This window comes from Malus domestica, chromosome 11 (assembly GCF_042453785.1).
Source record: "Malus domestica chromosome 11, GDT2T_hap1".
Lineage (NCBI taxonomy): Eukaryota > Viridiplantae > Streptophyta > Magnoliopsida > Rosales > Rosaceae > Malus > Malus domestica.
Genome location: NC_091671.1, coordinates 25,501,870 through 25,520,913, shown reverse-complemented (window position 1 = coordinate 25,520,913; position 19,044 = coordinate 25,501,870).

The following is a 19,044-nucleotide window of genomic DNA, read 5'->3' as shown; positions in this document are numbered from 1 at the left end:
TTTCCCCCAATTTCGTGCCAAACTTGTTTAAGTCTTTAATCTACTTGTCTTTACTTTAACTTCGTCAAAAACCCAATCCCCTTTACTTTAGTGTGTCAAATTAGTTAGAATTTGTCCAAACTTGTGTTTTTAAGTGTTTTGAGTCAAGTTAAAATTAATTTTCGTCCAAATCACCCTTTAGTGTATAGTTTAAGTCTATTTGATTATTTTGTGTTGTTTTGAGTCTCTTTAGTTTGTTTCAAGTTCTTTGAGTCTAGTTAAGTGTTTTCAAGCCTAGTTTTATTTTTTGCGTCAGTTTTAAGTAGATTAGCAATCCCTCCTAATCCCCAGCCTAGAACGATCCCTACTTACATCTTTACTACAATTGTCAATAAGAGGGTTTAATTTGAGTGCTAGTTTATAACACATCAAGGATACCTTCATCTTCCCGAGTCAGATACTGCACTTGTGTTGTTTCTTTCTTTAGCCTTCTGATCCTCGCCGACCACCTTGTCATTAGCGACATCACCAGTGTTTAGTTCATCTTCACTCGCATAGGTGACATGTAGGTACTCACCAAGCTTAGAAGTATCGAAGGACGCGGAAACCTAAGCACCTCTTATCCTGCGAGCAAGACCAGCATGAGCCACTAAAGCTTTGGCTACAACTAAATAAGTGGTTAACAAGTAATGGCGAAACATCGAAGGAAAATAAATAACAGAAAACAATCTTACATGTCTTCAATTTCACCAAGTGCCATAACTTTTTTATTTCCTAGGCGTGCCAAAAGCATTAGATCTACTGCTACTTGAAGGGCCGTCTTTCACCATTTTGGGTTTAAAGTGCGTCACCTTGCCACCTAACCCACAAAATCTGAAATTTCAGAAAAATATAGTAAGGAAAGCAAGTTAAGAAAATTGAGGTAAGAAACATGTCTAGGGTCGTCTTCTTCTCCTGCCTATTAGGTTTTCCTCAGCCATCACCAGATGTTCGGCTCTTCTTAACGCTACTGAAGGAGTTAACAAAGACATTCCCTTATTCAGGTGTGGGAGGACAATGACGCTTCAAGCCAGAAATCGTAGCCGTGGTATTAGGCACTAGCCGTGAATGGCTGGAAAGGCATAAAGTAGCCTTGGTTGCTTGTCACCATGAAACTTAGCAATGGCGGAGAAACATTTCCCCTAGTACATGGAGAAAGCTTTGGAAATACCACCCACATAGTTCCGATTGGTAATATAGTGGAAAGGATAGAGATGCTTGGAAAGGGTATAAACATAACTCTAAAATAGCTTCTTTACGTAAGCAACATCAATAGAAGGAAACAATAAAGGAACGCGATGTTCAAAGCCAAATTGTTGACGAACTCGAAAATGAGCATAAATGGCACTTTTTTCCTCACTGTCTTTTCCTAAGAAAGGCACTGACAAGGCCAACAAAGCTAAGGACTTCTCAGTAAGGGAAGGAAAATCCAAATTCTCAAACAAAGGGATTAGTTTCACACTAGCATCCTCACCATACACGACACTATGAAAAACATAATAGACTCGAAGCTTTTAGAGATTGTAACATAAGGAAGAAAAACGAAGTTATTCACATCATTTAGTAGTTCCAAAAAATCCTACTTATTCTTAGGTATCTTTTCAAACCAACAGCAAGCTAGTGGAAGTCTCTTAGGCACATAAGAAACAGAATCGATGACAAAGCGACTTTTAGCAACGTAGCAAAGGTAAGGGCAAATCTTCAAATTTATTATGTGTTCCCAAAGGAAAATCTGCAAAATACTGGCACATAGAAACTCTTTAGCGAAGCGCTTCCGATGACTTGTTCCTCCAGAACATGAAACTCATCCAACTCATGGTATAAAAGGCCAAGGAATAAATGTGCTAAAGGAAGTACGTGACCACACATGATTGCCAAGGCCTATGGGATCACTTGACGATTAAAGGTATCATTGCTATCACAAAAGATAAAAAGCCTAGCCACAGAAACAACATAGCCTCAAACCTTCAATTCGGCTCTTGATTTTTCTAGCATAATTGCTTGATCCACTTGTTGAACCGAAGAGCCTTACTTGGTGAAGTGGGAACGCCTTTCTTTAAGACATTAAAAACTTCAACATATGCACGATGGATATCGTAGTAGAATAGTTCCACATTTCCCACAATAGGAAGATGCAGGAGGTTGTCCATATCCTCCAACATCGAAGCAAACTCTTTTTATGCACAAACGAAAATATGAGTCTTTATGTTCCACCGTCTGACAACGTGGCAGAAGAAATTGAGCTTTAACCGAATGAATTGCTGCTTAGTCAACAACACTGCATCTAAAACCCTAGCCTTTTTCAAGGTGGCACACTAATTGACAAGTTTTAACTCAGTATTAACCCAATCAACCTACCAATGGCTTCCCCGTAGGAAAATTTGAAATATACTGGAACTGTAAGGATTCGACCATGTTCAGTGCAACACCTCGAAATATACTTAGGATCAATAAGAGGCACCGAATTGGGGGAACGTTCCACATCTTTGAAGACATTATTCTGAAAGCTGAAATAAGGAAGCAGCTTACCACGCTGAAACCAATCGTCAATTGAAAACGATTCATCCACCACGGTTTTTGAAGAACTTCAAACTATGGTATGCGTATAGAAAAATAAACACCGAACTATAAATTCCATAACCCGTCACATGACGTGAGACATAATGTACAAATTTACAAAAGATAAACAACACAGAACAAAGTGAGAGTTTTCCTAGGAAGACAAAGCAAGTATGCCCAAGGAAGGCAAAATTTCTAAGATTCAAGCACATACACACGAAAGCCTCAGGCTTTAACATGGGATTGATTCCCATACATGTTATCACAAAAACTGCATATGCCTTTCCCTATGCATGCCATGCTAAAAGGTTATAACATATGAGACATCCAACTAGGGAAAGCATGCTACGCAGATATCTACATGGAATATACTATGTGCAATCAAGAAATCATGCCAAGCTAAACAATGTAAATCATTAATCCTATTCGAGTATACACAACAAGCTCGCGCTACATGAAAAGCAAAAAGAAATCTATAATGGGCAAGCATACAAAGACCTAAAATCGAAAATCACTAAAGGGCATGAGTTCGATTTCCCAAGGGAAAATCGCACCCTCCCCTATGAAAAGCAAAACCCTAAAATCTCTCAGGTGTGCAAGATAGAGAAAAGGCAGAAGCATGTTCAAATTCACTATCAAAACCGATAGGAAAAAAGGAAAATATAGAAGAAGGGTGAAGCTTTCTTTACCTAAGAGAATATCTTAACGTCAAACATAGCAGAGCACAAGCATAAAACACTAGGAATCTAAAGTGCAAGGGGAGCTAAGCGATAGAGGTAGAAGGATGAAGCAAAGAAATATTGAAAAAGAAAATTGAGTTAAAGAAGAAAAAGAAAGAGAATGGACAAATTAATTACTTGTCCTAAAAGGGATGAGTTATCAAGGCAGTTGGTGAAGGAATGCCTAGAATCTCTTGGATGATTAGACGTGTACAAGAAACAAGGGCGCACAACTGAAGGAAGTTATTGCTGCCACGCGTGAAGGCGAAAAGTCCCATCATAAAAGCTATGTTTAAAATATTCATTTGGGCCTGATTTGATTGCTTAGCTCATTTAAGATTTCTCATAGGCCAAACAATCAAAGGGGCTAATGTTAAGGCCCAAAAAATATCATGAGCAAGCCTAACCGAGTCTCAAAACCCAATAGTCACGCGAATCCCAAGCGAAGCCTAAATACATGCAAAGATGCAGGATCAAGGAAGGAATATATTCACAACTGTTGTAACCAAATCTGCGCACCTCCGTGAGGGGCAATTGGGCATAAATCTAGTAAATCTAAGCAACCTTCAAAACAAAAAAACTATGTTAGCAAGCCATAGGGGGTGTGTCAGCCAAAGGCTCTCCAATGGTCAAGTTAGTGAATAATTTTAGACTCAAACACTGGACAAGAAAATTCAAAGTGTACAGATTGTGTTACCATAGATGAACCCTGGTGGGTGTATTTATATTGTGGGAGAAACATTTTTAGGATAGAATCTTCGTACTAAGCCTAGAGAATCCTAGTGGATATCGAGTAAGTAGATATTGCACCTTTGTAAAAGTTGTGATTACTTGCGGCGCACGTTTATCCCTAGATTATAGGGACTCCAAGAATTATAGGATTCGATTGTGTCCATATACGAATCAGATCGCGTGTCTTGTGAAACAAGCATGGTCATCTGACAGAGCCGTTATGACTCTGCCTAGTGCCCCGGAGTAGAGTAATGGTGGCACCCTACTCCATCTGATATAACTCTGCCTGAAGCTAGTTAGTCCATGACCAAACTTCTAAGATAACAGTATTCGAATCAACCTTACTCCAGCCTTGAAAAATCATGGTCCTACAATTCACCCCAACTATCTATATGAAAGGCAACTTGTTCCCCTTAAGGATGGACTGTTAACAAAGATCATGCATATCGCAGTAAGCTGGAATACGTACCGTTTGGTCTTCAAATTCTTTGTAAACTATATGACTTCTAGGTTTGAAGCGGCATCATCTTTAGTCCTGGATGCGTTGCCTTGAACTCCATGCTTATAACCCTGTTATAATTATGTATTAAGTATGTTGTGTGTGCATAAAAATGAGAAATCTCCTTTAATAATAATCGGGTCCGTTGATCTCCAAATGAACCAGTCTGTATTCGACGGCATGATGATTTGAAATATCCCTTTTAAATACTTGTCGTACCACAACCTGCATTGTCTCCTTAAATCCCTAAATTTTCCCTTTTTATTTCAAGAACACTACAAATTTTCAAATTGTCATTGCTATCTTTTTCGTATTCAAACAAAATCATTGCCACCAGTTCCTACACCCCAACTGTTGAATCTGCGGTTCTAGATAACCCTAAACCTCTCATGGTTAGGATTCATAACAAGGGTGAAAATAAGCTTTTCTTATAGGTTGCAGTCATCTCCTTAATGGATGTCAAGTCTAGTAGGAAGATATTGATGATATGGCCACAAAACTTCCTTCACCTATTGACCCTATTCGTCCTTGTACTAGAATCCTTCATTGTTATCTTGATTTAGGGTTGAAATTCCATTTGTCGTCGTTGTGGAAGGAGATTCTTCCACATCAAATTGGTCTTTGCAATTTCACTCCAACCTCTGTTCGCATTATCTCATACCTTGATCGCCTGAATAAATGGTATCATACCGAGTTAGGCTTGTTTGAATTTCACATTCTTTATTAACTTCGGAAGAGTGTCGATACTCACTACTTCTTTCAATCTCGATCCATGCTTCAGTGGCTTGCTTACATCATTAATCTTCCATGTCATGACAAAGACTAATACAAAGACATCCTTTTGGTGGAAGTGAACTCGAAGGTGGATATATCTGAGCCGAGAGTTCCTTGTAAGCCCGAAAATGACATTCCATACAAAATTGATGATCAGAATCCTGGTCGGTGTCGCCCTAAATTTATAAACAAGGCCTTCAAAATCATTCTTACTCCACATTGGAGTTAGAAGTGGTTAAGCGCACCGCAAAGAGAATGGGTGCTGCTCTTGATGGTTATAGAGTCAGGATCACCATGACTAGTGAGGTGATGCTCGATTGTGAATGAGATACAAAACGCTAGTTTACCGATGCCTTCGTCGCTTGCAGTTAACGCGTCTATGCTTGCCCTATCAAAGTAAAGTGAGTCTTCTTCCAAGTCTAAAGGGCAGATGAATGAGAAGGGTACTACTGCCATTGACATTCATCCTTCCAATTTCCTTATAGCGACGCAACGAAATCTAATGGTATGGAGTAATTATCTTCTTCATGACTTGTTAAGCCAGAATAAAGGCATATCCCATTCATTGAACATCATGTTCCTGTTCGAGTTTTGAATTTCTTTACCTTATTTGAGAGTATTTTCCCTTATTTAGCGTACATCTCTGTTGTTTTTCTATAGCTTCAGGTTTCCAATATAACTAGTTTTCCAGAGTAAGCTAACTTTGGAATGATGGGAAACAAGGCGAAGTACGAGTGACTTTGTGTGCCTGAGACAAAGCATAACATCCACCCATAAAGATGTTGATCATGAAAAACATCACCTTCCAAACTCAGTGCTTGTAGTTATACCCATCACGATATCCGAAGTACCACCTTACTCCGATACCAGGTATTATAACCCATAGAAAACCTTTTGCCTTGTCCCTGCTTTTTTTGCTAGATTTGAGAGAACAATATTTGTTTATTAGGAAAGTCCTCCTATTTATTTGTCTATCAAATTCCCTTTATGGGGGTTCTTCAAATCTTGTTCAACGTGATGTTTGAGGAATGTATGTCTCTCAACTCATGTCACATGTCTGTCTCAAATGAATCTTAGACGAAAGTTCTTTGGAGACATGGCTGCCAGATGCTCCGGGAACAATTTCGGGCATCAGAAGAAGGGTTTGTCCTTTATGATGTGGATGATATTATTGATTGTAGTGTTCAACACGGTGTACTATTTGGATTATGAGGAACCTACCTGTCTCGACGTCATCCTCTCACAGCCTGTCATGGAGAATGAAGGGGAGTGTCCTTGTTCCGTTTTTCTATTGATCTTCATATAGTAGTTTGGCTTGATGACTATCGTTCTGCTCTTGTCATCCCAGTCAGTCAGATTGTCTATGATGTCGAAACATCTTGTTAAGATAGCATCGTCATACTTATTCTAGAATGTCATGGTCGCCAGTCTGTCATCTGGTTTTTCCACCTCAGCCAAATAGGCTCTGAGACTTTCATCTTTGGTCCTAATGAGCAATCTGAGCATAGCTTTGTGGCATTTGCAAACATTGCAGTACACAGAATAAGTGTACCAATGCACCAATGAGTAGAAATACAAATAAAAAGCCCTCCTTTTTTTAATTTAAGGTTTAGTGGAGTATGTGTAAATTTTAACACGACAGTTCGAGTTTTAAGCTTATGCACATAATAAAGGCACACTGTTTGATCCCATGTCTCAAACTAATTATAGATATACTATTTTTCTGAAATTTACTGGTTGGTATGATGCATAATGGTTCAATAAAACTTCCCAAATCTCATTACAATATCTATTTTTTAACCCTTAAGTCCATTAAAATACTCACGTTCTCCTTCTCAGTACTGTGGATGCAAATTTCTTCCTCCTTGATCTTGGACAATTTTGCACCTACAAAACAATTAACACCTTAGGTTAAGGCCAAGAGCCCCATGCACCCACGATGAATGGGGGGCTTTGGCCGAAGAACCTCCGGTGCCAAAGTTAGAATTTAGAGAGAAAGAGTGTCTAGAGAATTTTGGGATTTTTGCCAAAAGTGTTGGAATTAGTTTTTGGTGAAAATGGGTGCCTATTTATAGGGTTAGGCTTTGCCCAATTTTCCCAAGGTGTGGCCGGCCACTAATGGGTTTTGGTGGTTATAGTTTTGGCTTAATTAGCCAATTTATTGGCTAATTGAGTATAAAAGAAATAAATAGGAGGTTACAAAATTGAATAGTTGTGTAAATAGGGTAATAAAATGGAAAAAAAGTGTGAAAAGCTAGGGAAAAAGGGGGTGGCCGGTCCATTACTAGTTTTGGGATTGAGTGGGATATATGTTATGATTATTTGGATGTTTAATGGATTAATTGGGTAATTAATCCATTAATTAACCAATTAATATAATTTTGGAGTAAATATTTTGGAGGTTACGGGATTTGATGAGATGAATATTGAATTGTTACCTTTTTGGAGCATTTTTTAGCTGCTCGCGCGTAGGAATCCCGATACGCCTCAAGGGTAGTTTGGTCCTCTTTTACTAAAAAAATCCACATGTCGCCTTGTGATTATTTTTGGCTCCACAAATGCCCCCACACCTGCTGGGCTGCTCGTAGGAAATGGCAGTAGGTGTAGAGATATTCTTGCTCTAGGAAACTCAGAACTGCTTCCTATTTTGATGTAGATTCCCTCTTTAATGTGAAATTAGATCCTTTTAGGAAAGGGAAATAAATTTCTCTCAAAGCCTATTTAAGTCCACCTTAAGTGGGTTATTAAATCAACTTTGGAGAGCGATTTATTCTATCCTACAAGAGAGAGATAGCTTAGAGGATATTTGTTCCCCCTCCTTTAGCAATCTTTTACATCTTGCCCGTGCAAAGGACTATCTTTCGTTGATTTCTTCGTCTTCTTCGTGCCGCACCGAGGTAAGAAAAAATTAATTTTCCTTGTCTTCTTCTTGGATGGTGCTACCGCGGGGCAGCTGTCGGGGTGGTGCGGCACATCTGCTGGCATGGGCCAGGAGTCGGCTTAGTATGGGCCGATGAGGTATTGTGGCAGGGACCACTGCTTTAAGCTGCTCGACTTGGCTAGAACCAAGGGCAGCTTGTGTGGCTGGGGCCACGGATTGTGGCACTGGGGCGCAGTGCTAGGCGAGTCACATGGCTCATGTCCTTTTAGGCTTTTGAACATGACGCGAGCTAGGCCGGTGATTGAGAGAAACAAAATAAACATCTCTCTCTCTCTCTTCCTTCACTCTCTTCCTCCCGAAGTCTCTCTTTCTCTGCAACCTTGAAGATCAACGTTCAAACCTTGCAGATCAAGTCTTAAAATCACACCAATGGACTCCCCTTGAACTCACGATCACAACCATACCAACCAAACCCAGAATGGACGAGTTTTTTACGTCGAACTAGGAAGGTCCGAACTAGGGGTGGGCACGGGTTGGGCCGGGCCCAATTTTGAAGGGACCAGACCGGACCTGGGTTCAAAGGAGATAGGCTGGGGATTACATTTTCAAATATAGGAACCGGACCTTACCTGGCCCGGTTGAAATCGGCCGGTTCAGGACTGGTCCAGGGGTCCTTTTTTATTTTTTATTTTTGAAAAAAGAAATTAAAATTTGCACAGATTTGCAACTGCACAGATTTGCACAAATTTGCAAACTGCACAAATTTGCACAGATTGCCACTTTTTTTCTAGATCGCTGTAAGAGAGAAACGATAAAAATGTATGAGTTACCCGTAACCATCTAGGAAATTTACAATAAAACTGTATGATAAATGATATTTAGGAAATAGAGGTATTATTAATGAGAATAATATCTTTCCCTTATGTAGACATACTTTTGGAACTCATTAACCCTAAAAATTACAAACTATATCTTTATCAATATCCCTATTTTTCAAAACATTACATGACCATGTTAAAGTTTAAACTTCATAGGTGAAACTGTGAAAGTGTTTATGAGATTCCTGAGAGCAAAAACACGGTTTCCAATCCATAGTTTTCATTTCTTCAGTAGTGGTCACACAGTCTGAACATTACAGCCTGAGCTTGTTTTTGTGTTTGATTTATTTTAGCTTTGCTTTTATAGGATCATGAACCCTAGATTGATATTGATCACTGTCTTTGCCACTAAGCCTAACATACAGAATAATAATAATAATAACAATAATAATAATAATAATAATAATAATAATAATAATAATAATAATAATATGAAATTAAAAGGGGAAAATATCGGAAATACGAATAAATATCTGTAAATATTGTCAAACTCAGAGTGGGGCTTGAAAGCTCCATGAAAAATTATTGTGATGCTGATGCAGGCCAAGATTTTGACTAGTTTTTGCATCCAACTCAACTCAAAAGGAAGAAGAAATGTATAGACTCACACTATCTAGTATCTAATTTCCTTAAGAACTTAGAAGTTAAAAGGCATCAAAGCTTGCCAAATTACTGCAAAATTATCAATTCAATCATCAATCTACTGCAAAATTAACTCTAGTAACCTAGTTCGAAAACCCTAAAATCCCAAATTCCAATTTAAAAATCCTAAAATCCCTACACAAGAAATTCAAATTAATAACAAAACCTTAATTCAAAATTACCTAAAATTTAGAAAGATGATGGCTAGTACCAGTGTCCTCGATGACGGTGATGGATAGGGTGATGGCGGTTGTGACGGTGGGGGTTGTTGTCGAATATGAGAGAATTGACGGAGGGGGTGATGGCCTGGGTTCTTTGGGATGTTGTCAAGGAGGATGATGGGTGGTGTTGTTGTGTTCCCTAAGGAGAATCGACGTTTGGTGAGCATTGTGAAGAGGATGATGATTGGAGTCGAGGGAAGGAAGTCGAGCTGTCAAGTGACTGAGAGTCTGAGAGTGAGAGTGAGAGTTGAGACGAGAGAAATAGAGAACCTAGGGTAAAACTAAAACTAACGGTTCAGATTAGAGATGGTAGCTTATTCATCAATCTGATCCGTCCATTTAAATTACAAACGGACCGGTCCGGGTACTCGCGGTTCCTATACTCCAGTAACAAGCCCGAACCAAAAATCTCAAAGGCCCACCTCGTTTCTCTTTTTTAAAAGTAGGAACTGGCCTGTACCCTCCCCGACCCGTGGTTCCTGTACCTGTTTGCCCACCCCTAGTCCAAACTCAGTGATTTGAGTTCATCGTGTTTTTGACCGAGTTACAAGTTTCTAGTACTTGGGAAGGCTTCTACACAACTCTTTAAGGGTCCTAGACTAGTTTTCGAGGAATGTTGACGTGAAACAACCCAGTTTTGAGAAGTCTCACTTTTGGCTGGATATTTCGAGGTATTTTCCGGCCACCTCCATCCATTTTTTTCGACTCCCAAAAGGTATATTCTTGTTCTACTCTTCAATACCTTCAAATCCATATAAAGTAGGTAAAAAATGGTTGAGAAATGAAGAAGTTATGCAAGTTTTAAAATTTCCAGAAATTTGGCGAAATTCAAGTTGAAGATGGCGGCGACCGACGAGATCACAAGAGAAGACAAAGTTGATGAAATATTATGACGAAGTCAGGTTACGCCGTTAATTCTATTAGTTAAAGTTAAAGGAATATTCCTGACGAATGTCAGGGTTATGGCAGCGAGTGGTGGTGTGTCTGGCTGTGCCTTGGCCGGTGCATGAGGACGTGTGTGGTGTCCGAAATTCATTCTAAATATTTGTGTTGATCCGTGACGTCGAGTATATCGATTTCGTATATTCAAACCCTATGTTTGAGGAATATGAGAGAGAGAGAGAGAGAGAGAGAGAGAGAGAGAGAGAGAGGGAGAGAGAGAGTAAAAGAAATATCTTAGGGACCCAAATTTACAGTCTGCCTATCAGCCAAAACATCGACATTGAAGTTGTCAAAAACAGGTGGAACATAATCTTGTCAATAAAAAGGAAAACGAAAATGAACCCAGAGAAAGATTATTTATAACTGTTCATAAAATAGGAAAATAATGGCATAAATAGAAGGAAAAAAAAAAACAAAAATGTAACAGTGTTGAAGGTAAGAAAATATATACAGTGGGATTTCAAAGAACCCTAAAATCCGAGCTAAACCCCAGATCTGCTATCTTAGCCTATGAATTTCAAACAAAGTAAAATCAAAATAAAGGGGGTAAATTCAATTAGGTCAATCTTTCAATTATCCAATTCAATCTTTCAATCTCCAAACAAAAAACGTGGAAATAAACAAAAATAGATGTTGAGAGAAGGACATTTACCCTTTTGTTTGTGAAGAAGAGTGTTCAAATAAGATGAGAGGGAGAAATCAACCCTTTTGGCGGTGAAGATGTTCGAATGAGATGAGAGGAAATATCAAGAAGTTGAGAAAGTTCGAGAGAAGAAAGTGAGATTCGAGAGAGATTGCTCACAGATGGGGTGCGGTCCCGGATGGTTCGAGAAATGAGAGTGTTTGAGAAGTCGCTGAGAACCCTATCTCAAAATGGACGGATGCGATTAAATCTAACTAATCCAACTGTCTAGATTAATCCTACCATTTAAATATATATAGGTTTCAGTTTGGTTTGGGATTACCGAACTTTTGAAATGGTGAGACCGATTCCTGTAAATGGTTCGGGGAAGTGGTACCGAAACTTTTGGAATTTTCGGTTCGAGATCGAGATTTTTTTAGTACGGTTTTGGGATTTTCGGAACTTTTTTTCCAGCCCCATAAGTGATCATCCGCTGAACGTCGTTCAAAGCATTAGAAAAAGGGTGAGGTCTCGAGGAAGTAAATAGGTGCTGAAAATACTCCTCAAATTTAGAGGATGTTTAGGTTAGAAAAATGGTGGAAGACTTAAGGTGACATTGCAAACATTAAAGCGGTGACGAGAAGATGTGCCATTATGTGAAATCTATATATTTAAACATTCTTTTTTGTGTTAGTGAAATCACAAACATGTCCATCGGCATATTAGTTTATGTCATTACTTAAAACTTGTAACTTCACATGTCCAATTTTCAAAATATTAGGTAGATATTTGAAATTTTTTTTAAAAGGTTGGTACCAATATGAAATCACCTTGAAAGATTGGGTTCGTACTTAACCGTGGATGTGGGTCAGGAAAACAGGAAAAAAAAAAAAAAAAAACCCTAGCCGAATACTGAATCCAAAAAAATAAAAAAATAAAAAAAATAAAACCAAACTGAACTGAATTAAATATACATTAATATTTGTTTATGTTGGGAATTCATTTTCCAAACCTAATTCCAAGTCAATCATTAACCTAATTTCAATCCAAGCCCATCCTATATTTGATATTTCAATCCAAGCCCAGTTCTCAGATCTCAAAATTTTATTGTTTCATTTTTTTGTCCAATTTTATTTTAGGTTTAAAAAACAAAAAAAAAAAAATTGAAAAAACCATAACCGAACCAAAATAATTATATTTTGGGAAATTTTATTTGAACCCATATAACATATCTCTACACCTAGCTTACTCTTTACACCCATATTATTTTTTTATCAAACTATTAATCTCTCTTTAAACCCAATTTACTACCAATACTATCATCACAAACTCAATTCAATATGCAAATTTATACATCCATGTTTTCACATTAGAAGCTAACTGGACCAGTCTCATGAAGATCCGTGTTAATTAAATCCATTAATCTAATTAAACACAGTTACCATGAGACTATGAGAGTCAAACCAAATTATTCAAACCCTAGTTATTTTAACAAATGCATGCATATTTTGCAAGCCGACTTGCATACTGGGAATAACAATTAGCAAGCATGCACCGAAGTTAGAAACTGAGAAATGAAAACTCTTTCAGAATATATAAAATAAAATAATAATAAGATCACATGACTAATTATAAACACTCAACAGTGCACAAACAAAATGAAACGAAGTGCTATGATTATCATGTTCTCACATGTTTGTAGTGCATCTACATAGCAAGACTACTAATTAAACATGAGTAACATTTGAACGTATTAATTAAAAAATTAAAAGAACTTTAATTGCTTAATTAAAATGGATAGTTAAAATTGAAGAAAAACACTTGATTTAGATTATAAGTTAGGCGTAGAAAGAAGTTATATGAGTTTAAATAAAATTTTCCACATTTTATGTGGTAGCCTGTCCCGAATGTGTATATTATTTTATCCTCGATAGCGTGAAATGACCATTTTGCCCTTGAGCGTTGGATTGTGTTTTGTATTAGTGGGCTAAGGAAAGTGACCAATTAATTTCTTTCCTAGCTAATTGGACCCAATTAGAACTTAGGATTTTGTTTGTTTTTGGTTGGTGACTCAACTAGGACCACACACACCCATACACAAACTCCCGTTGACTCTCTCTCTCTCCTCCCTCTCATACCTCTTTCCATTTCCGTACAATTGTACGGACATATTTCAAACCAACCTTTGCAGGCACAGATTGAGACTATGAAGGGGGTTTTCATGTTCCTTGCAAGCCCAGGAGTCGATTCATACCCTTATTTGGTCGTGAGAGCTTGTAGAACTTGAATTTCCCGAACTTCGTTGAGGGGTGATTTTCCTCCGATGTGATCGCGAAGGTTTTAAGTGGTTTTGAGACCTAAGAAGGTATTATTCTTGCTTTTCTAGCACGGTGGATCGATTTTGGAGTAGTTTTGACGTTAGAACACTTGGGTTTATCGACTTGTAGGTTTGAACATTCGGTCGAAGGATTTCCAACCACTTTTCATTGGTTTTAGGTCTCCAAAGTGGTAAGAATGTGTTCTACTCATTGTAAGCTTCATTTTGGTGAAAATTTCATTGAATTTGGTTGAGAAATGGAAGAGATATGAAGCTTTAAAGTTTTTCCAGTTTTTGGCGACACGGACGGCGACGGCGACGGAATCCGATGCCTCGCCGGAGAAGAAGGCGAATATTCCGTCAACTTTGATGGAATATTCTAACGGCGTCAGGTATCTTTTACGGCATATACTTTTATTTAACGGAATATTCCCTAACGCTGTTAAGGAATCCGTCAATGTGCCAGGCATGTGCTTGCACGTAGGACATCGGAAAAATTTTCTTAAAATATGGGGATGTTCGTGGGGTTAAGTAGATCACGTTGGTATATTCAAACACCCCAATTGAGCAATGTATGAGAAGTTATTACCTAGTTTTGGTTATGTGCTTTAAATAACGTTTATATAGTTGTTTCGCATATAAGTGAGACCTATCCTGAGGACGAGCGTAGTCAAGCTAGGCTCGGGGGTTACGACCCTTCCACATATTAGTGAGTGGGCTTTTGGTTTTCAGTATATACTTATATACTTGGTATTTTTCCCAGAAAATGTGTTTAAATGAAATTATATTTTGAAATGCCATGCTTATTGATTTATACTTAGACTATGAAATTGTATGGTATATACATATGTGATTTGACGCGGTGGATGCTCAAGTAAGTATCAGGTGAGTTGTAGATTGTTATCGTGAATTGATGATCCTGAGAGATGTGTTGAGAGCTCATAAACCTGCACCCCGGTGTTAGTGCTCCCGCCCGTGGTTAGGGCACAGTCCTTCACGTGATGTTCACCTCCCGCACCATACACTCACCTTGGATCCAAGTTAGGTGCATAGTCCTATCGTACAAACCACTATAGGTGGTTGCGACTTGTAAGTGGCCCGTGATTATTCGCACAGTCTTCACCTGATCGTAGCATTAGAGCGTGTTTATTTACACCCAGTCATGTCGTATAGACCACATTAGGTGATTCTGACTCATATGCAGGCATACTTGTTGAGCTATAGATTCAGTCGTACATGCCATTTTAGGTGGATCCGGCTGATATGTTATATTTCATGATATTATTTCACCTGAGTTACTTATTTTGTTACTTTGAGATATATGGCATGGTATACTATGATTTTCACTATTTTGAGCATAGTTTTGAGATAGGTCTATATGTTCTATTTTCTGGGAATTTATACAAGTTTTACGGCGAAAGGTTAGAACTTTTGATAAATGAATTGGTTTTGAAAAGATTTGTTTTTGCTCTCTCACACTTTCTGTTTTGCACCCTTCTAGGTTTTAGGTAGGAGTGCTTGTTGGTGACTCACGAGGAATTCACGGCAACTCTGATAGATTATCACTAGTGTTGGACCATCTTTGGTACTATATAATTAGTATTCGTCTCGCTGGACTGCGTTTAGGCTACTTATGCTCTGGTTATGTGTGGTCACACTTATTCTCGTCTTGCACCTTACCTTATCTAGTGCTCTAGTTGGTTTGATTTTATTTATTCGCATTTCTGTATATCATTATTGCTTCCGCATTGTGCACATAGCGACGTTACCTTCACGTGACGGTCAACATGTCTTAATCTAGGTCGGGGTGTGTCATTTTCCCTTTACAAATTGCAGAAATCAAACCGAACTAAATAACAATTTTGGTTTAACTTATAATTTTAATTAAAACATTACGTGAAAAAAAAAGTTAAAAAAAAGGAAACAAAGAAGAAGAAATGAAAACGAAATAAAGTAAAATTAAAGAGAAAAATGAAAACAAAAGTGAACTTTTTTGAAAGTGGCATGAGAGGATCATTGATACAACCTGCTCTATTGTGATCCGTGACCCTTCTGAAAATAACTTCCGTTTGCTTTCCCCTTCCTTCCAACTTCTAAAACCCAAATCCGAACCATCACACAATCGCAAAAGAAACCAGGATTTGATCAAGCATCACGCTCTCAATCAATCAATCCCCAACCGTCTGATTTGATGACTCCGGCGTTGACATTCGCCGGCGTTGCTGGAAAGCATAGCTCTGGTGCATCCCCATGAGCAGCACGAAGCAAACGGTCAAATTTCGAGGCCAAGGCTTGTGAAGGTGAGGAGGCGCTTGGCCTCTCATGGAGATAATTCTGGAGAGCGTAAGGAATAGGAGATGAAGCAAGAGACTGTTTCTTTTTCTGCGGAAGCAGCCGCAGCTCAGGAAGCATGTGAAAATGGGCGACAAAGGTCTGAACTTATAATCACTTTAATCATCCTTGTCTATGTTAAAACTCATTGTATGGCTTTCACTTCAATCATCTGTGCTAAAGAATAGCTTCTTTTTGTTGAAAGTGATGCACTTCCAGTATGAACTTCTGCGCCAATGCAGCTTCATTTTTCATCATCTCAATTTCGGACATGGATGAGTTGTGCATACATCTCATGAGATCTAGTGCGTTTTTACTTTAGGCAGTTCACTTCTGGATTTTGCAACCCGACCACCTGAAATTTATATATCTTTGGAAAAATTTACAATATTTAAACAACTCTTGCTATAATTCTTGGTTATTTTCGAATATAATTGATTGCTAGACTTTTGTAGTTACCAGTACATGTATTGGATCGTCTGCTTCTAAATAAGATATTTTACTAGCACTCAAATTTCCAATTCTCATAATTTGCATCTGTTGTTCTGCTAGTTTTGTGATTAGTCGTATTTGATTTCCTATTGAATGTGCATTGTCGCTTTAATTTTTGAGTTCGGGCATAGAATTTCTGTGTCGCAAATCCATAATTGCTTTTATTTTCACAAAACATGACCTTCCCTCATTGCATTTCTTCTTAAAATTTTTAAAGCTGTTATAAATTCTTAATTGTACGTTGTGTTCATGAATTTGGTTAATACAATACGGTTTTTTAGCCAAAATGGTTCCTGAGATTTGCATAACACATCACTTTGATCCCTGAGATTGAAAATCAATAGAAATGGTTATTGAGATTGTCCACCATCCATTATTTTGGTCATTCTGTTAAAAACTCCGTTAAGTGTCCCTGAGCTTTTGGCCAGAAGTTTGGGCAATTTTCAAAACTTCGTAACGCAATCGGTTTTTAACCAAATTCGACCCATAATATATCAAAATGAAGATAGGAAAGTGTAGAACAAGATCATACCTATTTGGAAGCCCAATGGTTGCCAGAGATGGCCGGACGATAGCCTGAAAGGTGACCGATCCAAGGGAAAACTAGAGAACTCGTCTGAAACTGGGTAAACTTTAAACGTTCATAACTTCTTCAATACTCAACAAAATCGAGTGATTCAAATCTAGACGAGACGAAGAGAATGATACCTTTCTCGATAGCTAACTCGAGTTAGCCACTTTCAAGCAGTTTTCCGGCCAAGCCACGGTGAATTAGCCATCAAGAAAGGTATCATTCTCTTTGTCTCGTCGAGAAGTATGATTTTTTTTTTTGAATTACTTGATTTCGTTGAGTATTGAAGAAGTTATGAACTTTTAAAGTTTGCCCAGTTTCCTGCGATTTTTCAAGTTTTCCCACGGACCAGTCACTTTTCAGGCTATTTTCCCGCCATCTCCGGCAACCATTGGGCTTCCAGATAGGTATAACCTTGTTCTACACTTTTCTATTTTTATTTTGATATATTATGGGTCGAATTTGGTTAAAAAACGATTGAGTTACAAAGCTTTGAAAATTGCCCAAACTTCCAGCCAAGAGCTCCGGGACACTTAACGGAGTTTTTAATGGAAGGACCAAAATAATGGATGGTGGACAAGCTCAGAGACCATTTCTATAGATTTTCAATTTCAAGGACCAAAGAGATGTGTTATGCAAATCTCAGAGACCATTTTGGCTAAAAAGCCATACAATACTTATCTGAACCCTGATAATGCTTAAACATTTTCTCATCTTTTGAAAAACAATTTAAGTTTTCCACTGCATAGTTTGTATGGTGATTGAGCCAAGAAAAAAGGAGTTTTCTGATTATCAAACCTCTATTTTGGCTTGTAGGGGAAAAGACAGTCGAAAAAAAGGATCAAAGTTGGAGTTGAGTAAAGACTTGGTATTGTTGGTCAACAGAAAATCAAAATTTGGTTTTGAATTTCTTTTGGAATTAGATTCATTTGAATGAGTTTATTGTGGGGTTGTTTTGCTATTCTGAATAGTACTTATGGAGCCAAAAATAATCACAATGCGACACATGGATTTTTTAGTAGAAGAAGACCAAACCACCCTTGAGGCACATCAGGATTCCTACGCGCGAGCAGCTAAAAAATGCTCAAAAAAGGTAACAATTCAATATTCATCTCATCAAATCCCGTAACCTCCAAAATATTTACTCCAAAATTATATTAATTGGTTAATTAATGGATTAATTACCCAATTAATCCATTAAACATCAATTAAAACATCCAAATAACCACAACATATATCCCACTCAATCCCAAAACTAGTGATGGACCGGCCACCCCATTTTTCCCTAGCTTTTCACACTTTTTTTTCCATTTTATTACCCTATTTACACAACTATTCAATTTTGTAACCTCCTATTTATTTCTTTTATACTTAATTAGCCAATAAATTGGCTAATTAAGCCAAAACTATAACCACCAAAACCCATTAGTGGCCAGCCACACCTTGGGAAAATTGGGCAAAGCCTAACCCTATAAATAGGCACCCATTTTCACCAAAAACTAATTCCAACACTTTGGCAAAAATCCCAAACTTCTCTAAACATTCTTTCTCTCTAAATTCTAACTTTGGCATAAGAGGTTCTTTGGCCAAAGCCCCACCCATTCATCGTGGGCGCGTGAGGCTCTTGGCCTTAACCTAAGGTGTTAATTGTTTTGTAGGTGCAAAATTGTCCAAGATCAAGGAGGAAGAAATTTGCATCCACAAATTGGTGCTTTCATTGAGAGTTGAAATCCATAATCGTAGAAGACTCTCGCACAAAAAGGTTTTTTCTTTATTTTCTAGTCCATTTGAATATTTTTAATACGTTCTTATTATTAGAATTTTTTACTTGCAAATGTTCTTTGAT